Source organism: Camelus bactrianus, chromosome 17, assembly GCF_048773025.1.
Source record: "Camelus bactrianus isolate YW-2024 breed Bactrian camel chromosome 17, ASM4877302v1, whole genome shotgun sequence".
Lineage (NCBI taxonomy): Eukaryota > Metazoa > Chordata > Mammalia > Artiodactyla > Camelidae > Camelus > Camelus bactrianus.
In genome coordinates, this window is record NC_133555.1 from 7,336,705 (window position 1) to 7,356,674 (window position 19,970).

Below are 19,970 nucleotides of genomic sequence, written 5' to 3' on the forward strand. Positions count from 1 at the left end.
TTTTCGTCCGAGCACCACTGCTGGGACCACTGCTGTTGGTGACCTTAATGTCATGTGCTCTGTTCTTGTAGGGGTAGCCAGAGTTAAGTACTGGTCCTTGAATGTGAACTGTGTTGATTTGCGCCATCATTTCATGTCACTGGGATGTGTTTGACTCACAACTGAAATTCACATTTAAAATTTAATTTTCACTAGAGACTGCAGTGTTAGAATGCAAAAAAAAAATTTGATGATTTTAATTATTTTTTAAGACTGTGGTATACGTGGGCTCCCCTAGTCCTATGTGGTAACTCTGGGAAGAAAGGGTAAAGGTTTTGCAGATGATAGAGGCTATTTCAACTCTCAAGTACAAGAAAAGCTAAGGACCCTTTTACATCTGCTATCCCATCTGATCTTTGGCATTACTCTGCCTCTGTTTTTCAGATAAGATGCTAAGCTACAGGGATAGCAAATACCTCCTCCAAAGACAGATAGTGGGTGACGCTGCAGGAATTTGAATCCATTTAATCTGATCCCCAATAACATGCCCTGAAACCGCCCTGTACCCATTATCAGACTATTCCTTCTCACAAGACATTAATTTTTTGAACTCATAAAAAACAGGAGTCTAATGACTCCAGTTAATTCCAGCAGCAGGAATCTATCTTTCTGTCTACAGTAACTGGGTGAATTAGACGTTGTGTGTGAAAAATGATGTTTACGTCATAATGTAGGTACATGATATTGGCATTACAATCAACACCTAATTACCATTAATGTCTATTGTCCTGATTATTTTGCAAACACCCTGAGCTACATGAAAGGCCTTTGTCACTTTGACAGTAAGAGCCAGTTTTCATCATTTTATAATCCCTAAATGGTGTGTCTGATGAACCAATTGAAGGGTGAAACTACAAAGAGTTTCAGCTTGCAAAGTCTAGGACGAGCAGAAACACCAGCAGAATCCCATAGCATACTTCGATTGATTAATCGATGGGGTCTTTCATTCACATTCACTTTTTCTCTCTTTTGACAAATCTTATTTTCATTTTTTGCATCTTCCATAGATATCTTCAGCTTGATTGAGTGGATGATCACCTCCTTCCAGACTTGGGAACCTTTCATTTTTACCACTCTGTGGCTGTTTTCTTGCTCCTGTATGACACACAGCTGCTCACCCTGATGGCTAGCCGGTGGGTGCAATGAAATGGAATTCAATTCAGTAAATACTCACTGGAGTTTCTAACCGGTGTCAGGGTCATACTTGGCACTGGAAACGCAGAGATAAGTAAGATGATGGTGGAAATAAAGATGGCAACTGTCATGGATGGAATTGGATCTCACCAAAATTCCTGTGTTGAAGTCCTAACCGCCAATGTGACTATATTTGGAGACGAAGCCTTTAAGGGGGTAATTAACGTTAATGAGGTCACAAGAGCTGGGCTCTAATCCAATAGGATTGGTACCCATATAAGAAAAGGAAGAGACGCCAGAGGTCTTTCCACACACTGAGGAAAGGCCATATGAAGACACAGTCAAAGGTGGCATCTTCCAGCCAGGAAGAGAGGGCTTGCTGTAACCAATCCTGCTGGCATCTTGATCTTGGACTTCCAGCCTCCCAAATAGTGGAAAAAACAAATGTCTGTTGTTAAAACCACCCAGTCATTTATGCAGCCTGAACAGGCTCAGACAGCAGCCTCCTTAGCAGCTCACTGCCTTTGAGAGAGCACGCTGGGTGAGCCACTGGGCTGGGCACTGAGGATAGTCACGATGAACAAGCCATGGTCTCTGTCCCCCTTGATCATGCCAAGCGTCCAGAGAGGTGAGTACATGGATGTATTCACATCCCAGTGTGCAGAACAGGCTTGGGGACGGGGAGGGAGTTGGGAGGAACCCACACAGGGTGGGTTGGAGTGGAAGTGGGTAAAGAGCTTCCCCCGGCACATTGTTCAAGGTCTGCTCTTGGTTTTGTCTGTCTGATTTTATAAGTATTTTAAACTCCCCTCCTGGTTGTGTTCTTCCTAGTCAAGTCCTGCTTTAATAGGGCCTACTTAGGGGGCTAACTGATGGCAAGGAATCTGAAAGCTTAACTGCAGCCACCTGAAGCACCCTCTTCACTTGGTCATCATCTGGGAAGCTGGAGTTCTCCCGTTAGAGTTGAGTAGCTTGAGATGTACTGCTTGGGAAACGAAATTCACCCTTTTCCTTCTTGCCTGAGCGAAAGGGTGGCTGTTTTGCTCTCTCATCAGGGCTCAGGACGTGCTACCAGTTAGAGTTACAGTAGGCTGAAACAAGGTCTCACTGTGGGTTACTTCCTGTGTGATTCAAGTTTGAGTCCTCTTAGCCAGTCTGTCTGGTACACGGGGACGCCGTGTAACGCTGTGTCCAGGAAATAGGCCTTTGGAGTCAGACGGGCTCGGATAAAGGGTCCTGCCTCCTCCACAGCTGTGTGGCTCCAGGCAAATTAGGGGATCTCTTTGAGCCCCAGTACGCCCATCCAGGATGGATAAGAGTGGTGCCCAGGATTAAGTCAGTGATGCAGTTATATGCAATCCTGGGCATAGAGCCTGGTATGTGGTAATGGCTCCGAATCTATTTTTGTTGTTTTGTAATTTGGAGGAGATGGGCAGAAATTTAATGGTGACTATTAAGCAACCACTGTGACCCTAAGATGTGAATTTAGCAATCAGTTGAATTTGACCGTATGCATTGCATATGAATTTTGTAAGGACAAAATGAAGTAGCATGGACCTCTGTCTGGATTAGGGTAGGTGCTCAACAAGTGTCAGTTTTCCCTTCCTTCTCATTAAGAGCAGATGCTTCCTGTACCTTGGCTGCCTCGGTGAACAGGAATCTTGATTCCCTCCAACCGCAGTGGTTGTTCAAGCCTGTCGATGCATTAACCTCTCAAGGTGAATAAGGAGGGGTCTGTATTATCAAAGCTCTTCTAATGTGGTACCTGTGAGCCCTATTTGGAGATGAAGTTTTAAGTGTTATTCATATTTCAGTTACTTCCAAGTCAAAGGGGATAATATAGCTGAAAATACAGCCAACACAGGTTTCTGGTATAATTCCTTAGTTCTAGGTAGAGACTTGAAATCACCTGGTATTCTCAATTTAAATAATTCAGATTAAGGGTGACCAGGTATACAAGCTGTGGCCCTTGCCCTCAGAGCATCCGTGGTACAGTCAGGAGCAGTCAAGCAAAAACCATTAAATAAACGGAAACAAACGATGGGCTCTGTAGCTTCACCATACAACTCTTATAAACAGTGAGCGCCTACACTGTGCCTCATCAAAACCATTTGCCTGTCGCACAGCAGCTCAGAGAAATCATTTTTTCTTGGAAAACTTTGTGGACCACTGGCCCCATATCTGAACACACACCCACACCCACATGTGCGCGGTATGAAATCTCTGTCCTGTGTGCTCGTAGGATCCTGTACTTCTCCTCCTTAGAGCTGCTCTGTGTTTACATGTTCACCATGGTATCCTCAGTGCCAGGCAGCTGGACACATAGTAGGTGTTCAATACAGACAGATTAATCTTCTGGCTGCAGAGAATCAAATGGGTGTGGGTTTACCATAGATGAGAACACTGATCCTTAGAGGGAAGAAGAAAACTGGTAACAGTAGAGACTAGCCCAGGGCATCCTGACCAGTGGCGTTTTCACTGCTTCTGACCATGTCACTTTCATGTCACGTTCAATCTTCAGACCAGGGTGTGCATACTGAGCAGTGGCTTCTTCAGATCTAGCGAGAGTTGGTAGGAGAAGGCATGCTACTGCTTCCTGGTTCCAGGAGCTAATTAAGCAGCAAAATGCCGCGGCGAAGAGGATTCTGTCCAGCAGAGGGAGCTCTCTCACTTAATAGTCACATTGATCTTTGTTTAAAAACTTTGCGGTAGGTTTTCATCAACTTCTCCTTATTAGAATCACAGAATCTCAGAAATAAGTCATCAAGTCCAGCCACTCTGAGAGCAAGAATTCCCTCAAGAACCAGGATTGTTCCCTCCATTATACCCCCTTCCCTTTCTCTTTTAGACATATTTTTTGAGCACCACTATGTGCCAGGCATTGACCTTACAAAGATGAACAAGATGATCACGAACTCTCCTCTTTTTTCTACCTACAGCCTTACTTGATTAGCTCTCCCAACCGGGCAGCTCCCTCCTAATTGAGGATTCTCCTTACCCTTGGGCTGCTCTGACAGATCAGATGTTCTCTGCATTGAATCAGAAACTATTCCCCGATACCTTCTAGCCTCTGATTCCCATCTGTGCCTTAGAATTGTACCTGGCACATAACAGCGGTGAGTGCTGCCGCCTGGGCCTTCTGCGAGTTGTCTTCGGATACTTGAAAAAAGTGATTGAGCCCCATTGGAGTCATTTCTCTAATTTTCATCGTTTGGTTGGGATTTTGGATTATGAACCTGCTTTTGGTGAGTGAGGTGGACAGGGAACAGGCAGGTAATTAACACAGACAAAATGTGAAAGTCAGCACGATTAGACTTAAGCTTCCCTTGTAACTCTTCCCTCTTGTAAAATTTCCATCGCAAGGAGTGCAGAGTTCTGTTACCTTGTTGGGGTTTGGCTGTGCCCATCTGATCCACCTTTTCCTGTGAGGTACTAGGGACTGAGTGGGGGCATTTCCCTGGGAGATGAGCAGTTTAAAAGGAAAGCAAAGAAGACAACCAGCTGGACCCAGGCAGTGTGCTGTGTCATCTGTTTGGGAAAATGTCCTTCACTGGAAAGAAAAGAACCAAACCAGAGCAGGGAATCCCCACCCAAGCAGGTGAGGAATCCACAAGAGAACACCTGGCTGGGCCCTGCCTGTGTCTGTGCCTCCAAAAATTGGTAAGTTTGAATGAATGAATGGATCACTAAATCAGTTTACATATTCCAAACATCCTGATTCTGACAAACCACATTCCTAGGTTCTGAGACTCTGTAGACAAACTGATAGTCTCTGACGATCTATGGAAAATGAGAGGACTGCCAGAGATGAGGTTCCTAACATGGAACAGATTTCTAATGGGGAAGACCTTAAGTTTTAGCAAATTTGGGGGTGGCAACGAGGTTTAAGCTGCTGTGCCAGTTCTGACCTATTGCTGATGCTTGTCCATTAAGAAAAATTGTGATGCTTAATTTGGGCTCAGTGGAAAATGGTGGATTAGTGATGTCTGCTCCGGCCCTGGGAATGGAGCATGGTGGCAAATGTATCAGGGGTTTGCTATTCCTGAAGATTCCAACAGCCCCTCTTCTTAGAGGAGGCAAGAGTCTTACAGCAGGTTAGTGGCAAGGAGTAGCCTGATGGAGTATCTAAGTGTCTTGACTCAATTAAAGTGCTTCTTTCTGTCATGTTGGTCACTTCCTGTACTTGACTGTTAGTCAAAGATCCCTCTGGGGGAGGTGGAAGCAGTGGGAAGAGAACTTCCAAGAGGTGGTGGCAGTGACGTGGTCACTGATGTGACTGTATACATTCAGCTTGACCCACTGGATGGACCTGTGGGCCTGCTCCTCATACACTGACTGCTCTGACTGCCTGGACCCTGGGAGAGTTGGGGGACCAGATGGAGGGCAAACAGAAGGTAGATCAATGGACACTGTGAGGTTAGTTCACAGATAAGCACATGAGTCAGGAACTACTTTGAGGCGAATGGGAGGAAGTGAGGATCTGGGCAGTCTTGACACTAGTGAGAAGACACCTTTAAAAAAAATTCACAGGGACTTTAATTCTAACTACAGACTTGTAATACATACTGAACTGCTGGAAGATAAGGTGTGCAAACACAAAATCTCATTGCCCATAGCGTCACAGAGGGTTAGCCCGGTACAAAGTCAGTATAGGCAAGATTAAAGTATATACACAAATAATTAGATTATCAAGCAGTGAGTGGTACCATGTTCTGTTCTAAATGCTTTGTATGTTAACAGACTGAATCCTTAAAAGAACCATGTGAGGTAGGAACAATGATTGTCCTCATTTTACAGATGGAACTGACTCTCCTAAGGTCGGTAAGTGGTGGAGTGACAGTTTGAACCCAACCAATTCAGCCCCAGAGTCTTTGTTCTCAGTCTCTGCACAAAACTCTGAAATACGTGCTATGTTAATGTTGTCCCACGATGTCCAGGAGTCCTTAAGAAGTGCATTGTCCTGTTTTTTTTTTCTCATTCTTTAATTTTTCTGTGGTGGGAAGTCTTAGGATTTACTCTATTACACCTTCCCTATATACCATACAGCAGTGTTCACTGTCTTTGTCATGTCGTACGTGACATCCATGGAACTTATTTCTCTTACACCTGGAAAATTGTGCCTTTTGACTGCTTTCATCCAGTCCCCACCCCCCACCCCCACAACCCTCCCTTGCCTGCCTCTGGAAACTGCAGACCTGATCTTTTTCTACGAGTTTGTTTTGTTTTTCAAGTATAATCAACCTCCAGCACTGTTGGTTCCTGTTTCACAGCATGGTGATTTGAAATTTTTGTACATTTTAAACTGATCACCATAATAAGTCTAGTTACGATCTGTCACCATGCAATGAAATGACTTAAGTTACTGACTATGTTCCCCACACTGCACATTTTATACCTGCGGCTCACTTACTTTGTAGCTGGAAGTTTGTACCTGTGGATCTCCTCACCTGTTTCTTTCCTCCCCTGGCCCCCACGCCTCTGGCAACCGCCTGGTCTGTGACTCTTCCTGTTTTGTTATGTTTGTGTTTTTTTCAGATTCCACATGTCTATGAAATCACACACTGTTTTCCTCTCTCATCAGAGGCCATGTCTCTGGCAGGGGCTTTGTGGTCACTATAGTGGTTTAGAAATAACACTGGGAATCCCCCCTCCTTTTCCTTCCATCCTTCCACCAGTGTTTATTAATATCTACTTTGTGTAAGGACACCAGGTTACAGGGGGCACGCAGGCAGAATAGGTGGGGAGTTGGGGTCGCTGTTGTACTTGTTTAAGATCACCAGGAATTTCAGGGATACCATGTTCAATTATTTTTTGTTTCCTTGAAGGGTTTTTTTTTTTTTAATCTCCCCCACTATTATTTAAGAAGTTAAATGGGGGCTGATGTTTGGGTTAAAACTAAACAGAAGCCTCCCTGGGATTTATGCCCCCGCCCTTTTTTACTTTGGACAAGTTACTTATCTGTAACTTGTGCCTCAAATTTCCTCATCTGTGAAAAGGTACCCACCTCCTTCATAGCCATGTGGATGAAGCAAGTGGATACAGGTTAAGCTTTTAGATTGGAGCCTGGTACAGAGGAAGGGTGACTGCGAAGTAGCTATTTTTGCCCTGCAAACTAAGGTTCCCTAATACTGTGAATTTTTTTTTTTTTTGGCTTTCTCATTTTCTATTAATAAGTTGTGCCATGGCGTCCCCCAAGGATAGCATGTGCAGCTACAAGTAGAAACAGGCCCACTGGGAAGAAAAAGACATCACCTCTTCCCAGAGCTGAAGGTTTAAAGCCCTTGAGATAAGCCTTTGAAATCAGGAATCAAAATATTCGGTTTCTTGGTGGTGCAGCCACCGATGGGAGTAAGTACTTTGTAAAAGTAGAATCAGTTGAAGGACCTTGGAATACTAAGGGTCTCAAAGCTGGGCTGGAGTGACACAGTGTATATTTTGAAGCACCGATTGTGCTGCTAAAGAATTCTCTCCCCAGCAGATAATGAGCTGATAAGAGACTTTTCTGGCTGCGGATCGTGAGTTATCAGGAGGGTCCAGATTACGGGGGGAACACGGTGTATCTGCGGCAGGCACCGCCTCGGTCAATACTCTGTTGTGCAGGAGGGTGGCACGGTGCCAGCTGATGCTCAGGGTGTTGAGACGGCCTCGGCTGATGGAATATTGATCCCAGGCCTGTTGGTTTCAATGGAATTCAGGAGGGAGTTGCAATAAAACAAGTTTGTGTTTAGTTTTCTAGATAGTTGTCATCCTGTTAATTTCTCTTTGTGCGTAACTTTGCCTTCCGTTCTCAGAAAACACACGTTGCCTTTCTTAGCAAAGAGACTTTTAGGAACTACAGGAAAATGTGTTAAGGGAAATATATTAGGCCTCCAGTGTTGTATCTGTGAGCCCTGCTAGGAATAGAAAGACTCCAGGGCAGTGATGATTTTCCAACCAGGTGGTAACCAAGGCCGTGTGTTTGCTAGATTGGCTCGTAACTGCAGTGAGACACTTCAAACGTTAGGTAATCAAATCTGATGCAGGAAGAAGAGTTTGAACTTCCAAATTAGGCGTAATACACATTCCCTGTGTCTTTGAGACTCCGGAGGTGGGACTGCGCTGATTGAATTAGATTCGAGTTTCACTTTGTTTCCTGGTGTACGATCAATTAAGCAATTTCCAGAAGCGATGGCACAGATGGCATTTTACTTAGTTTAGTAGGGTTGCTTCCTATCCTCTGAAAGAAGGGGAAAGGAGAACAGGCAGCAATAAGACTTTCTTCAGTGTCCTCTCTGAACTTTCTTAATGAGCCTGCTTGGAGTATGCTCTGTGTCTTGCTGGGTACACAGGGCAAGGGTGTTTTGTCCTACCAGGTTCCAGGCTCAGCACTCCATCTCTACTCATTCCTGATTCAAGGTTTGACCCCAAACCTTGTGAAGTGTTGTTTCAGAGCTAGCCCACATCTACAAGGTGAATGTGCCTCCTGGGACCAGATAATCCTTTCAGCTTCTTAAAGTGCATCTTAATGTATATGCATTGGCTGTGGACTGAATTTTACCCCCTCAAATTCATATGTTGGAAGCCCTAACCCACAATGGGATGTTATTTGAAGATGGGATCTTTGAGAGGTAAGGTTAGAAGAGGTCATGAGGGTGGGACCCTGATCTGATAGGATTAGTGTCCTTAGAAGACACCACGAATCTTGCTTTCTCTGCCCATCCTGTAAGGACACAGTGACAAGGTGATTTGTCTGGAAGCCAGGAAGTGAGCTCGCCCCAGGAACTGACCAGGCTGGCTTCTTGATCTTGGACTTCCAACCTCCAGACCCGCAAGAAAATACATGTCTGTTGTTGAAGTCACCTAGTCTCTATTTTGTCGTGGCATCCTGAGCTACGATAGTATCTTAGGTATCTTTGAACTTAAACATAGCATAATAAAGACACCTTGCCAGCCCTGGGTCAGGCTGTCTGTAACTGATGGAGGGAGCAGGCAGCTCTCACTTCAGGCCCTCTGAGCCCTCAAATAATTTTCCTCCCTAGTGCCTCTGTGTTTTCAACCTTTGTAGTTCATTCCTTTGAGATTTTAGCAGTTCTCTTTTTGGTTGGCTCTTTTCTCTTTATATTTAAAGTTGAAAAATAATGCATGTGCAGCTGTCCTTCAGTGTCCTTAGGGGATTGGTTCCAGGACCCCCATGGGTACCAATATCGACAGATGCTCAAGTCCCTCATATAAAATGGCATAGCATTTGCACATAACCTACATGTATCCTCCTGTATACTTTAAATCCTCTCTAGATCACTTATAATGCATAAATACAATGTAAATGCTGTATACATTATTGCCAGTGTGAAGCAAATTCAAGTTTTGCTTTTTTGGAACTTTCTGGAATTTTTTTCCAAATATTTTCAATCTGTGATGGGTTGAGTTCTTGGATGTAGAACCATCAGATACGGAACTCTTGGCTATGGAGGGCCGACTTTACATGGTTATCAAACAAACAATAACAAAGCATTACTTATGGGTAGCCGGTGAAAAAGTCTCCTCTCTCACTACAGACTCTAAAATCTCTGCTTTCCTCTCCAGAATCCATCATGGTTGTCAGTGTCTTTGAATATTTTTCAGATGTTATATGCACATGGAAGCATGTATGTTTATGCCCTCCTTTTTTCACACCCCTGTAAGAATACCGTTTATATTCATTTTTCTGTATCTTGCTGGTATTGTTAAGATATGTAGAAACTCCTGCTCGATTAACTCATTGTCTCCAACGTTTATGAGGACAGTTAGTCCTCTGATTGGCGGATTACCTCAATCTAAGGAGGTACAAGGGGGCAAAAAGGAGGCTGAAAGTGAAAGTGAGGGATATCAGACACAAAATTCAAAGTCCTCCTGAGGGTTTGCTAATCTGACCTAAGTAGATACGTCAGAAATTCTGTGGTAATGTTATGGCTGTACCTCATCACATTCACCTGACTGATCCTTCTTTTCTCTCTTATGTCTCACTTTTGATGTCACATCTTCCGAGAAGCCTTCTCTGACGACTCATCCTAAGATAGTGTCTCCCACTGCTGCTAACCAGGGGATTAGCCCAGCGCTGTGGGTAGCCCTGTGCATAATTTCCTTCAGCTTGAATGTCAGAAACAAGAATGATTTTTGTATCTTACAAATGTCAAATTATTTTCTATTGGAATACTCTTTCAAACTATCACCTTTCCTCAACAGCAGAGATTTTAGCATTTGCTCTTATGTAAATTCAATACCACCATGTCAGCTAGGTCCTGAGATCTGTGAAGATGGTGATTATATCTCCAGAGCATAGCAAGGGTCTCAGTAAATACCTGTTGAATAAAGAATTACGTCAACAAACTTTCCCCCTACATGTTCTTCTAGTAATTTTTTTGTTTCAGGTCTCATGTTTAAGTCTTTAATCCATTTTAAGTTGATTTTTGTATATGGTATGAGATAAGGGTCCAGCCTCGTTCTTCAGCACATGGTTATCCAGCATCAGTTACTGAAGAGACTACCCTTTTCCCATTGTGTGTTCTTGACACCCTGGTCAAAGATCAATTGACCATAGATGTGTAGATTTATTTCTGAGCTCTCTGTTCTATTCCACTGGCCTATATATCAGTTTTTATGCCATTCCCATACTGTTTTGATGGATTACTGTAGCTTTTCGTATAGTTTGAAATCTGGACAAGGTAATAGTACTGACCCATAAAAAAGAATAAAATAATGCCATTTGCAGCAACATGGATGGACCTGGAGATCATCATACTAAGTGAAGTAAGCCAGAAAGAGAGAGACAAATACCATAAGATGTTACTTACATGTGAAATCTAAAAAATGACACAAATGACCTTATTTATAAAACAGAAATGGGCTTACTGACATAGAAAACAAACTTAGAGTTACTAGGAGGGAAAAGGTGGGTGGGTGGAGGGATAAATTGGGAGTTTGGAATTTGCAGATGCTAACTACTATATATAAAATAGATAAAACAACAAGGTCTTACTGTATAGCACAGGGAACTATATTCAATGCCCTTTAATAGTCTATAATGAAAAAGAACATGAAAAGGAGTATATATATATATATATATATATATGTATATAATTGAATCACTGTGCTATACACCAGAAATTAACACATCGTGAGCTAACTATACTTGAGTTAAAAAATATATATGTATTTTAAAATCTGGAAGTGTGATGCCTTCACCTTTGTTCTTATTGCTGAAGATTGCTTTGGCTTTGTGTTCGTGCGTGTGTGTGTGTGATTCCATACGAATTTTAGGATTGTTCTGTTTTCGTAAAGAATGCCAATGGGATTTTGATAAGGATCACATCAAATCTGTAGTTTGCTTTGGGTAGAGTAGCTGTTTTGGCAATATTAATTCTTCCAATCCACGAACGTGGAATGTCTTTCCGTTTACTGGGTATTCTACAATTTCCTTCATCAATGCTTTACAATTTTCAGCATAAAGTCTTTCACCTCTTTGGTTAAATTTGTTTCTAACTATTTTTTCTTTTTGTTTTTATTGTATATGGGATTGTTTTCTTAATTTCTTTTTTTTGGATAGTTTGTGTATAGAAATGTGACTGATTTTTGTATCTGATTACTGAGTTGGTTTATTAATTCTAGTGGGTTTTTTTGGTTGTTGAGTCTTTAGGGTTTTCTGTGTGTATGATCCATAAAGAAAAGAATACATGACAAAGGAGCCTGTGATAGTAAACAAGCTCCAGGCACCCAGATTGGTAGCCCAAATGTGATCTTGACCCAACCCCTTCAGGGCTCAGTGCTATCCTCCATGGGACACATAACCAGCTCACGTAGGGCACGTAAAATCTCATGTTTGAAACTTCTGAGGAGACCACCGTTGGTTTCTTCTGTGCCTCTGTTGTTTTCCATGGCTTTATCTTAATGGCTTTCAAAATGCCAGAGGAGACATATTTGACACAACACTTGAACATCATCTCAAGGATTGGAAACATGAGGTATAAACAGCTACTGCTCTGACTGCGGTGCAACTGAACTCAGTTGCTGCCGAATCGAGCAAAGTTGACGTCCAGCCAGAGTGGACTTACGCAGTTTTTGTTTTGTACCCAGAAAAGAAGGTCTCTGGGCTCCTCTGTTGCTTTCACTAGGGTCAGCAGTGTCCCCCAATGAGTTGTTCTGAGGTGAGAGCCTTGCTAGGGCCTCTATCTGTTCATCTCTGGGAAGACCTCAGATCCCTAGACATGGTTTCATTTTGTTCATGTGAGAGAGAGAATCCCTCTCCGCATCTTCCTCCTTCTATAGGCAGAATAAGTTGGAGAAAAATCACTGCTTTTGTTATTTTTCCCTATCACAATATTTTTCTGCTAATGATTTACCCCCTCCATCAAACATCTCTTCTGATTTCATATCCTTTGAAACCAAGAAGCAATTAAAAATGATTTTGCATTACCTATTTGATTTTGCATCACATATTTAATATTATTACCTTAGAGGACTTGAAATTCAGATTAAAAAGGGGTATGACTTCCACCCTGCTGAAATTACATTTTGACTCTATTTAAAGAGAAGACTTTACAAAAAGAGAAATCTTTTCAGAAAGTTTGTTTTCTGCTTTTACTGTGCCCTAAGGCAGCTTTTCTGCATCCTTTTGAATTTCCTTTTTATTGACTTTTCACCTTGTTCATGATTGAGATGATTGAGGACAACCTCCCCCACCACTGAGAAAAGAACTTGTGTTTGGACTGTCTCCAAATATGGCCGTCATCCCTGCCATGTGGCCATGGAGATGGAAGGAGACATACGGCTAAATATTTAGTTGATTATCTTCCTGAAAGTTCTTGTCTTTAATTTTGCAGGGATAAACAAATTTAAGTGAAATGGATTCCAAACTGCTCATAATATTATATGATCTTAAATTATCCTAACCCTCACTGCTGGAGAGAGACAGTGTATTATTTTAATTCATAAAGATGCAATAATTGGGAGTCTCCATCCTTGCAGGAAATGAAGCAATTAAGAAATCACAACATCAAAGACAAATAAGATGCCTAAGGAGATTAAGCACCAATGACATCCAGGCTGTCACTGCTTAGGTACTCGTGACTAAGAAGCTGGCTCTGTGCCTGTCAGCTTCCTACGGCAACATGGGACTCAGCCCTGCCAGGGACTGAAAGCATAGGTATTATATTGGTCTTAAACATTTTAACTAGAGACTCCTTCAGGCTTTTGGAAAAACACACACTATGGCTTTCTGTTCCTAGGCATGTTAGATGGTATAAAGGTTCAGAGATTTCATTTTTAAAATCTTTTCACTTATTACTAAATCCTTAAGACAGTTGGGCCTTGAAAGATGGGTAGGAGTTTGCCAAACAGATGATGGGAGAGGGACATGTGATAGTTGACCTACAAGGCAAGGTGTGCCCAACATTAGCAGAAGGTAAAGCTGGCGAAGTCTTGAATGCTACCCAAACATGCCTACGTGTTGTGTTTTAGGCAGAGTGGAGACATGGTGGTCTGTAAGGAGGAAAGTGATACTGTTTGGTGATTTAGAAGGGTCCCTTGGGCAGAAGGGTAAAGAGAAGAGGAGCCCACAAGAGACTAGAGGCGGAGAATGTTGGGAGACTTGTTCAGAAAAAAACATTAAAAGATCTGGACAAGAGGACTTAGCACAGAGGTTGGAACCACAAGGTTGAGTGACAGGTCCCCTATGGATACAAGTGAGTGTGTGTACATGCATGTGTATACGTGTGTGTATGTGTGTGTGTGTGTGTGTGTGTGTGAAGATGTGAAGGAAGAAGACTGAGGAGGAGAAGGAAGGAAGGGATGAAGAAAGAGGAAAGGGAGAGAAGACAGAAGAGAAGGGGGAAGGCTGGGGCATTTCGGAGATTCCTCCCTTTGGCAGATATTTGGCGGAATTACTCCTTTGACCTTGTTTCTCTCTCTGAACACACATTAGACACAAAACTACCAGATGCTGGGAAGACACCTTATCATCTTGTTCATTCATATTGTTTTCATTCATACCTTTTTAAAGAGTGGGTTTAATCAGATCAGAATGTACGCTGACTTCTCGGCTCCTCACTGTGACATCTGTGCTTTGGCTGCTCATCCTTCACTTTGCCTTGGGCTTTTAAGTCCTGTGATTCATTGTTTATTAAACAAAGGTTTACGAAGTAGTTACTCTGTGCCAGGCACTGTTCTGGGGGCTGGGGATGTAACAGCGAACAAAACAAGTAAGATTCCCTGGTCTCGTGGGGTGACCTCTCTTTGGCCTTTTTGAATCTTAGCCTTTCCCTGTGTTTTTGTATCGAAACCACATTTGCGTCTCCCTGACCATTGCTCTGTTTTCCTATGAAGTAATTAAGACCAAAAGCCAACTGAAGAATAAACCTATCCCTAAGCCATTCTTGTTTTGGTTTTCTCCCAAAGAGCCTCGTTTATCATCCTGAGGGCTGGGAGCCTCCCTGTGGCCCTGGGTGTTCATAGTCACCAGGAACTGGACCTGAGTCCCAGAGCAGAGCACAGAGCTCACTTTGTGGCTGGTTCTTTCTCTAGTGTGAAGTTCTCCTGCAGTGGGATGAGAAGAGGTTTCTCTTACCTCTTACACTCAACTGGAAAAAAGTTTTGCTTAAATTTCAAAAGTGCTGTGTTCAAAAGACCTTTGAAGAAAGGGCTGAACTTGGACCTGAAGGTCAGTTTTTCTCAATGTTGGAGGATCACAGAAGTTGGCAGAGGGAAGGCAGGGTGGAGGGTGCCACCTGTGGCGGTGCAGGGATGGGAGGTGTGTCTCTTAAGAAACTTCAGGGGGAGACCCCATGGACACTGTAAACACGGGGGAATTAAAGTGTGATGAACTGAGGTTCCTGCTGAGGTCCCCAGCACATGATGAATTTAGACATTTTTCTATTTCCCTTAATGTTTCTCTGCAAGTTCCATCTCATTTCTTGCCTTAATGAGGATATTCTTTATGCTGAAACAAAACTCCTACTGTTAGAACCGAAGCCTGTTACCGCCACATCTCTTCTCTGCCAGGATTCTAGTAGGAGGGAGTTAGAGGAATTTCTGCTTGCTGGGAGCCACCTGCACAGGACCTCCTGGTTGCCTGTGTGATGGAGAACATCGCCTGACTCCCTCTCCTGCATCTCCAGACTCCCAGATTGTGCCAATGTGATGTGTGCCCTGACAAAGCAGCTGGATTTATTCTGGTTCATTGCAATTCTGTGCAGTTCTGCTGGACACTGTACTGGCCACCGACTTAGGTGAATAAACAGGCTTCTAGTTAGTGGGTTAGTCTGAGACAGAAAGCTGTCTTGCCGCGTGGGAAGTGTTCCATGAGACGAATGTGTAAGATGCAATGTCAAGATGGAAGGAAGAGCATTTAATCCTCCTGGGAGGGTGCAGAGTGAGGTCTAGCAAGGAGGTGGCATTTGAATTAGGAAATTAAAGATGGGTGGGTTTGCCAGGGGTACAGGGGAGGGTGCCATTCCACACCGAGAGAACATGAACCAGTGCTCAGAGGGGCCTGACACATCCAAGGCTGCCCGTTTGTCCAGGAGCTGGTGGAGCATCTTCTCCACACAGCTGAGCTTCGTAAGGGAGTTTGAAGTACAGATCTGAGTGCCATGCTGTGGAGTAGTGTTGGATTTGGTATTTAATGGGAAAAAAGTTTTTTAAGTAGGTAAGAGATAGAATTGATTCTAGTTTTAGAAAAACCTTTCTTGTAGGAGTTTGAGAGGCAGTTGTAAAAAGTAGAAAATGAAAGGCAGGGAGCCCAACTGTGAGATCATTGCAGCAATGCAGGCGAGCGATGATACGGAAATGGACTGGGGCCGTGCCTCCAGTCTGAACTTCTCTCCTGAATTCTGGCCCCTTTTATCCAACTGCCTATTTGATGTCTCTGCTCAGATGTCTAATAAACATCTCAAACCCTGCATGTACAAGACCAAACTACCGATCTGCCTTCTCCAGGCCTGCCTCATTCCTAGCCTTCCCTTCTCAGTTTTTGGCAGCTCCATGCTTCCAGTTGCTCAAGACAAAACCTTGGAGTTGCCCTTGATTTTTCTGTTTAGTACCCCCTGTTTAACCAATCATAAAATCCCATCACCTGTACCTTCCTCACCATCTCTACTGCTACCATCCTGGTCTAAGCCTCTGTAGTATTTTACTTGGATTATTGCAATAATGTCTCCCTGCTTAAGTCTTTGCTCTTTCAAATACTTGCTCAAACTTCATCTTCTCAAGGAGGTGTCCCTGGTCCACCACACCTAACCCTGCAGCCTGCCTACTTTGAGTACAGCCCATCCATTTACCCATTTAATACCCATTTCCCACATTTTCCATAGCACTCATTTCAGTTATATAGCATGCTCCATAATTGTTTTTGTTTTATTTGTTGTTTATTGTCTCTTTCTGCACTTGAAGGTGGCTCCACGGGCGTAGGGTTCTTGGTCTGTTTGCTCACTACTGTATTCCTGTAGAAAAGAGCCTGGCACAAAATAGGGACTCAATAAATATTGGATGAATGAATGGATGGGGAATTGCTGAGAAGAGGAGAAGATGTAGATTAGCAGAATAGAAATTACAGCTCTTGGCAGCTTACTGGCTTTCAGGGTAGAGAGAGGAAAAGAGTAAAGAATAATTCTGGGTTCCTTAACTTGGGCTGATTCCTTTCCCTGGTAAGGGGAAGGCAGGAGAAGAAAAAAATACCTGGGGAAAATTAATGAATTCTGCTTGGGTCATGTTGAGTCTGAATGCTTGTGTTCAGTACTTGGCATGTGGATTTTGCTTAACAAAGAGATCAGGCTGGAAGTAAAGTTTCTATAGGCATCAGCTATGGGGTGGGTGAGGTTTCCCAGAGAGAGGGGATCAAATGAAAGGGGAAAAGGAGGTGGAAAGATGCCAGGAGGCATACACCTATATTTATGGGACACAGCCAGGGTAAGCCAGCAGGTACTAGTCGATATTCTTGGGTGCACAGGGTGGACTCCTTCGCATACCTGGACACCTCTTTGGAAGCTGAAGAAAGAGGGAGATGTGTGAAGACGGAAAGAGTGAGATGATCAGAGCACCTTTTGTCACATAGTCTTAGATGCGTCTGTAAGGTTTGGATTACATCCTAGGCCCCTGTGTCCTCCAGCCATCCTTGCTCCACCTGAATCCAATCTACAGCACCTATCCAAAGTGGTGGTCATTCTCACGTCCAGATGGCAGACTGCAGAGCCCTCACTTAGAACATTAAAAGCTCCAGCAATTGTTTCCTTCACTGAGTTGTCAGGAAGGCAGTCCTGCCGATATCCTGTGCATCTCACATCCCATGATCCACTGGGGCCAATTTTGCTGCAAGGCTGCAGATTCCAATTTTGCAGAACAATCCGAGATCACGTAGATGAATTTTGCCTGCTTACGAGAGCTGACGATGCTTCCTTTGCTAAATGAGTTCTTTAAGGAAATTCAAGCAAAAATCTGTTTTGTTTGCTTTTTTCCCCCCTTTTCTTTTTCAGAAACTTCTCAGGGAAAGACAACAAATGTATTTGCAGGAATCTGAGCCTCAAAACCAATGCTGATTGGAAGGATGGGGAGTTTGAGCTTGCACTGACTAGTGAGCAGAGCTGAAAGGCAAGGACCCTGGAAACCGATGGCGTTTTCATCTTAATGCCGTCAAGGCTGTTGTTAAGCTGGTTGTGCCCACTCAATTCTGTGAGGTCCTTTTGAAAGAGTTATTTTAGAAAAGGAGCTTTCTTGTGAAAGTGTAAAGGAAATCTGGGGTGTCTTTCTCTGCAGTTGAGATAGGGTATTCTTGATTTGATAGTTGTTACCTTCAGGGCAGATCTTCCAAACCTTTAGGGGTAAACAAGCCATGTCTTTGGGTCATTCCTTCTCCAGTATCTCCTTCAGGTGTCTTGTGCTTGGGCACTGGGGCTGTCGTGGTGCCCTCTGTCTCCCCATCATAAGCACGGCTGCTACAAATGGACAATGGCGTGTGCTTGGGCTCTATCTTGGGATGACAGCAGTGGTAGAGTCATGACAGGGCTGTTCTTGTTGCTGGTTGTAGGGGATGTATCTGTTATTTAGTATTCCAATAAAGTGGCATAACAAGGCACTCCAAACTCAGTGGCTTAAAATAACAGTCCTTTATTCTTGCTTACCCAACCGGCAGTTGCCTGATGGTTGGCGATGCTACGCTGGGCTAGCTGGGAGGCTGTGCTTGAAGGTGCAGATCCAGCTGGGCTTGGTTCCTTTCTGTAGTTAGGGCTCAAGGTTGTTCCCCATGGGTTTACTCCAGATCCTAGACTCAAAGAGCAGCATGTACCTCGGGGAGAGTGGAAGTTCTTCTCACGTTGATGATGGGAATGTATGAATGTAAGCTAGGTTGCACGGTCTCTATTGCATCAAGTCTGCCTACATACATCCTGTTGGATAAAGCAAGTAACATGGCCAAGCCCAACCAAATTCAGGGGATAGGGAAGCATAATCTGCCATCCCGAGAACAAAGAAAATCATATTTCCAAGCCTAACATCTGTCAAGCAATACATATATTTCTTGTGTGGAAGGGGAGTAAGGGATGAATATTTGCTGGACAGTATTCTGTTCTTTCACAGCCACCTACCATTTCAGAGGCATGTGTAAGGTCTCAACACATTAATTCATTTGCCTGTGCAATTAATGAATACCTTTTGAGTCCTTACTATATACCAGGCACTGTTCTAACCACTGAGGTTATATTAATGAAGGCACAGAAGAAATCTGAAGCACATAGATCCTGGGATACTGCTAGGATGCACATTTATAGCTAAATTCATGGGCTCGAAGGATGTCATCAGGACTCTTATTCTGAACCTCTCACCTCTGCTTTCTTCTATGTTGGCTTCATTCTTAGGGAGGCTTTCTTTAAATGGTAGAAAAGATGGCCAGTAGCAGATTTGGGCTTATATTTGTGGTCCTTAGTTTTTATAATCGTCTTTCTCTCAACACCTATTGCAACCCCTATCTTTATTCTGTAGGACTGTGAGCTAGTGCCCAACCTGAATCAGTGTCTGTGCTCAGGAGGATAGAAGGATCTGTACTGAGTGAGCATTTGTGTTACAAATTCCTCCCCCAAATCATGGAGTGGAAAAAGGAGGACCATATATTTGCATCCCTACCATCTGGGGGAAGAGGGGTTCCCAACAGGAATCCAAGGGAAACCAGAAGTACTGGAAGTTTGGAGAAATCTTAGAATCTGAGAATGTGTGAGAGCATTATCTCTGTTTTAATACTTGTATTATTATGCCTCTCGCTATGATTTCTATTATTTTCCCTCTTGTGATTTCTTCTAGCTGCTGAGTTTTCCTCCTGTGTGGCCCGTCTTGCATCTTGCAGCCCCTGTCTTCTGTGACTGCTTGTGCTGCTGCTCATAATGTCTATTCTTCTGTTCCCTCCAGTTCAGTTGAAGAAGGCTGTTGTGTGGTGCAGACTTTACCAGAGATACGCGGAATTTGAGGACAAAAATAGCACAGAACAGTAGAGACAACTTAAAATTTAACATCAATCATTGCTCCCAAGAAGACCTCACCATTCCTCACTAGAGTGAAAGTTTTTCTAAGCCTGTGCCCCACCTTATACCTTGGCTCACCACAGTATTCGTGGTCAATTCTTGCCCTTAAGACTTTTCTTCTCACTAGACTCCAGACTCCAGCTTCTTAAAAGTTTGTGACATATTTTGCTCACAGAGGTTTTATTTTCTCTAACCTGCCTCAGAGTAGGCTCTAGAGCAATTTATATCCACCCCTTAAACTTGTTAAAGAGGTCTGAGGAACAAAATACATCCCTGTAGGGTCAT

At 43.4% G+C, this 19,970-nt stretch overlaps 1 long non-coding RNA gene across 1 annotated transcript in view; it reads left to right on the forward strand.

Moving 5' to 3' along the window:
* The first annotated feature begins 1,071 nt into the window (after positions 1–1,071).
* Positions 1,072–19,970, forward strand: part of LOC141573762 (uncharacterized) — a 527,901-nt gene continuing 509,002 nt past the window's right edge. The window contains exon 1 of the long non-coding RNA XR_012499880.1: positions 1,072–1,801. This is a non-coding gene — a long non-coding RNA (uncharacterized LOC141573762). The remainder of the gene's footprint in view (positions 1,802–19,970) is intronic.